The sequence below is a fragment of the Cynocephalus volans genome, chromosome 1, assembly GCF_027409185.1.
Source record: "Cynocephalus volans isolate mCynVol1 chromosome 1, mCynVol1.pri, whole genome shotgun sequence".
Taxonomy (NCBI): Eukaryota; Metazoa; Chordata; class Mammalia; order Dermoptera; family Cynocephalidae; genus Cynocephalus; species Cynocephalus volans.
This window is the reverse complement of record NC_084460.1, coordinates 119,138,580-119,143,713: the sequence shown is the minus strand read 5'-3', so window position 1 is coordinate 119,143,713 and position 5,134 is coordinate 119,138,580. Positions and strand designations below refer to the sequence as shown.

General features: G+C 40.3%; 1 pseudogene; it reads right to left on the bottom strand.

Moving 5' to 3' along the window:
- Positions 1 to 1,166: 1,166 nt before the first annotated feature.
- LOC134386010 (developmental pluripotency-associated 5 protein-like) lies at positions 1,167 to 4,309 on the bottom strand (annotated as a pseudogene).
- Positions 4,310 to 5,134: the final 825 nt, after the last annotated feature.

Genomic DNA, 5,134 nt, shown 5'->3' with positions numbered 1-5,134 from the left:
TTATTTTCACTATTTTGCATTTCTACTGGCTTGTTCATATTTTTAAATAAAAATTATTGTAGGCTATTGTTTTGGATAAGATCTTGCACTAGGCCCCAACAGATCAGACTAAAAATTAAAATGGAGTCACCCTTGCTAAGTTCCAAGTCACTTAGGATGTGGTCTGACCTTCTGAGAAGTCAAGAGAAAGAGATAACAGCCTACTTCCCAAACAGGCCAGGTTTAATCTTCAGTAGGTATGATAATGAAGTTCTCTCTGCTTTAATGCTTACATAAAAGAGATAGCTTGAAGTAACGTGATATTAGTCAGTTATTTTTCTATTGTTCTTTCTTCCTGTCCCCACTTTACAAGGAGAGTAACTTTGAAATGACCGATGTACTTTTTGTTCTTTGTTTCTGCTCTTTTCAGCCTTTTTCTATCTATGAAACCAACCTCCTCTGCTGGGCTCATGTGAACACTTATTCCATTTTATTGAATAATGTGTTACTCAATTCTAGAATCACAATAAAGCCAATTGAGGTCTTTAAATTTGTTGTAATTTTGTTCTTTGACAATGGTCTTTGCCCATTTTTCTATTGGATTGTCTGACCTTTTATTGTTATTGATTGATCAGTTGATTGAGTTATTGCTCTGAATCTGAGTCCTTTGTCAGTTATACATATTACTCCTGTCTTCTACTCCATGGCCTCCTTTTCACCATCCTAATGTACTAGAGTTCTTAATTTTAATGTAGTCCAATTTATCAATGTTTTCATTTCGATGTCCTATGTATATGAAATCTTTCTTACCCAAGGTCATGAAAAAAATTTTTTTTTTCTTTTACCTGTTTAGAACTTTTTTCTTTAATTAGCAGTCTTGGGAAAAGTCTTGCTTGAGTCAGAACTCACAGCAAATGCAGAGACCCCAAAACAGCTGGGTGTTGTTTGTTTGTTTTTCTGTCCTTTTTTTTTTTTTTTTTTTTTGGTACTGATGGGTACAGAGATCAAACCCTGGACCTTGGCTTTATCAGACCCATGCTCTAACCAACTGAGCTAACCAGCCAGCACAGCTTTCTTCTTAACTGCTCTGGCTGGAGTAGAGTTTCAACCAAGCTAGAACCCATTCCAGCTCTGGCCACAACCTAATCTCTGCATCTGGTCCCACTCATGTTGGCTGAAAACTGGCTTCACTTCACCCAGGGACCTAGTTTGAGGGCATTCATGGCTTCCTCAAGCTTGAGCAACCCTTGCTCCTGCCGCTGGCAGTGCCACTCAGTCATGAACTGGAGTATGCACTTGATCCAGAGCTTATACAAGGAAGAGCTGTAAACCACAGCTTCGGTGAGGTCCAAGGAGTCCAGAGCCTTCAGCTTGAGCATGGCCTTTCTCACTTGCTGGATGTAAGGTATTTGAGATCCATCTGCGCCAAACATAGCTTCCAGCAGCCAAGTCCAGACTTGAAACACCTCTGGATCTTTCCGGTCTTCAGGAACCTTCACGCACAGTGGAATACCCTCTACGTTTTGGGAGCATTCCTATCTTAGTCCCTTGCAACCAGCCACTCACCAGCAGAGGCTAGGCCTAAATGTGCCTAGTATTTTTTCCTTTTAGAAGTTTTATTGCTTTACCTATCACATTTATATCTACAATACACCTAGACATAATTTTTGGATGAGCGTGAAGAAGGAGGTCAAGATTAGTTTCTCCACCATATGGACATACTGTTGACTCATCCTGTTTATTAAAAAGACTGTCTTTTCCTCACTGCTCTGCTGTGCACTTTTGTCTGTCATTAATTTTCTTTATACAAGTCTGTAAGCATCTATTTCTATTCTGTTCCATGGGTCTGTTCAGCTATTTTTTTTTTTTTTTGGCAGCTGGCCAGAGTGGGGATCCAAATCCTTGACCTTTGTGTTATAACAGCTTGCTCTAACCAACTGAGCTAACCAGCCAGCCCCCTAGATAGTTTTTAAATCAATAGAGTAATTCTGATTTGCAGCTAAGGTTAAAAACTGCTGGTCTCAGAAGACATAAGCATTAAAGGAAAAGTCATCCTTTGAAGAAACAGCCATATCCAATGATGGGAACAGACAATGAAAATACGTGGTGTGATAGTAAAGCTGAATGATATTTCAGAATTATAAACAAGGATTCTATGACCCTGAAAATAAAATTTTTGGAAAATAATTTTTAAACTTTTGAAAACCTGATATGGAATCAATGGATGAATAGAAAAAGAAAATGTGTATATATACACAATAGAATATTATCCAGTCTTTAAAAAGAAGGAAATCCTGTCATTTGCAACAACATAGAGGACATTAAGTTAGGAGAAATAAGCCAGGCACAGAAACACACATATCCATGATCTCACTTATATGTGGAATCTAAAAAAGTCTAACTTATAGAAGCAGAGAATAGAATAGTGGTTACCAGGGGGCTGATAGGGATGTGGGGCAGGGGAGAGGATTGGGGAGATATTGGGCAAAGAATACAAAATTTCAGTAGACAGAAGGAATAAGTTCAAAATAACTATTGTACAATGTGGTGACTGTAGTTAACAACAATGTATTGTGTACTTGAAAATTACTGAGAGTAGATTTTTAGTGTTCACCACACAAAAAAATGGTATGTGAGGTAATGCATGTTAACTAGCTTGATTTAGCCATTCCGCAAAATATACATATTTCAAAACATCATGTTGTACACCATAAACATATACAATTTTTGTCAATTAAAAGTACATTTTAAAAAGATTGGTTCTTTTAAAAGGCTATTAATATTTTTTTAAAAAACTCCTGACAAGGTTAATAAATAAAAGAGATAAGCCACAGATAACTAATAACAGGATTAAAGGGGACATCATTATACATATAAACAGACATTAGAAAGCTGAATATATTATAAACAGATTAATGACAATAAATTTGAAAATCTATATGAATATCTAGGTTGTTGCATGCATCAATAGTTTTGTTCTTTTTTATTCTGAGTAGTATTCCATGGTATAGACATAACACAATTTGTTTAATCAATTATCTATTGAAGGAATCTGTGCTGATTCTAGTTTTGGCTATCACAAATAAAGCTGCTGTAAACATTTGTGTACAATATTTTTCTGGGATAAAAGCCCAGGAGTGCAATTGCTGGGTAATATGGTAGTAGCATGTTTAGTTTTGTAAGAAACTGCCAAACTGTTTTCCAGAGTTGCTGTACACTTCTACATTCCTACAAGCAATGTATGGGTGATTCAGTTTCTCCACATCCTCACCGACATTTAGTGTTGTGACTTATTTTTTTTGCTGGCTGGTACAGGGATCAAACCCTGGACCTTTGTGTTATCAGCACCACACTGTATCAACTGAGCTAATTGGTCAGCTGTGACTGTTTTTTATTTTAGCCATTCTGATAACTGTGCAAATCAATGTTTAAAAATATTTCATTCATCCAAGGTTTGGATCCCAGTACTGGCCAGCCATCAAAAAAAAAAAAAAAAAAAAAAACATTCAGAATTTTTATTTATTTTTATTATTTTTGGTTTGTTTTTAAATTTTTATTGAATCAAAATTGATTATACATATTTTGGGGGTTCAACATTGAGATCTGTTGATCAATCAATATTACTAGCATATATATTGTTACAAATCATAATTATTCTTTATGCCCCTTGTCCAAACTCTCCCCATCCCCTTCTCCCTCCCCCCCCAATTACCCTAGATTTCTTCTCTCCTTCTGAACAAATAATGGCTAATCTGTTGATTTGTTGCCTAGATGATCTGTCCAATGCTGAGAGGTGTGATCAGGTCCCCCAATATTATCGTAGAGCAGATGCTTCTTCTGTCACTCTGAAATGGGCTTTGTCGAGAGAGACATCCTCTTCTTTGTCTCTGCTGGTGACTCTCTTTGTGTCAATGCACTCCAGTGGTTGGCAGACCATCTGCATGGTGGCTGTGGTGTCTAGCCACTTTTGCAGCAGCTGTGGTTACTGTGGTGGCTATGGTGGGCCACCCACATGGAGATGATGTTTTTGGCATGCCCCCTAGCACTGGCAGTGTGCCTGGTTGTGGGGAGTGTCTGGTCCCCGGATCCATGCCTTGGGTCCCTAAGCAGGCCCTGAGGCACTGGCACGGTGTGCCTGGATGTGGGAGAGGGGTCTGGTCCCCTTCTCCATGCCTCAGGACCCCAGGCAGGCCCCAAGGTGCTGGCACAGTGTGCTTGGTTGTGAAAAGGGGGTACGGTCCCTGGCTTCATATCCTGGGCCCTTAGGCAGGGCCCTGAGGTGCTGGCGGTGTGCCTGGTTGTGGGCGGGGTGTCCAGTGCCCTTCCCCATTCCCCAGATCCCTGGGCGATTCCTGAGGCACTGGCACGGTGTGCCTGGTTGTGGGGGGCGTCGGGTCTGGTCCCCAGCTCCACACCTTGGGTCCCTGGATGGGCCTGAGGTGCTGACGCAGTGTGACTGGTTGTGGGAGGGGGTCTGATCCACTTCTCCATTCCTCGGGTCCCTGGGTGGGCCCTGAGGCACTGGTGCAATGTGCCTGGTTGGGGGGGGGGTCCAGTCCCCTTCTCCATAGAATTTTTATTATTTTTGAAGGATGAGATAACTTGCAACATGCAAAACTATTCTGTAACATGTTAAACTGATTTTTTAACTGCTACTGAATCAGTTTTTTGAGGGATAGGATCCAGGCATCTAGATAGTTTTTTGTTGTTGTTTTCGAGGTATGGCTAGCCTGTACAGGAATCCAAACCTTGAGTGTTACCAACACCACACTCTAATCAAATGAGCTAACCAGCCAACCCCCTAGGTAGTTTTTAAAGCAATATGGGTAATTCTTATTTGCAGCCGGGTTAAAAACCACTGGTCTCAGAAGACATAAGCTCTGAAGAAAAAATCATCCTTTGAAAAACCAGCCATATCCAATGATGGGAATAGACAATGAAAATATGTGGTGGGATAGTAAAGCTTAATGATATTTCAGAAATATAAACAAGGGGGGCTGGCCCGTGGCTCACTCAGGAGAGTGTGGTGCTGACAACACCAAGGCCACAGGTTCGGATCCCATATAGGGATGGCTGGTTAGCTCACTGGGTGAGCGTGGTACTGACAACACCAAGTCAAGGGTTAAGATATATAAATTCACACACACACATACAC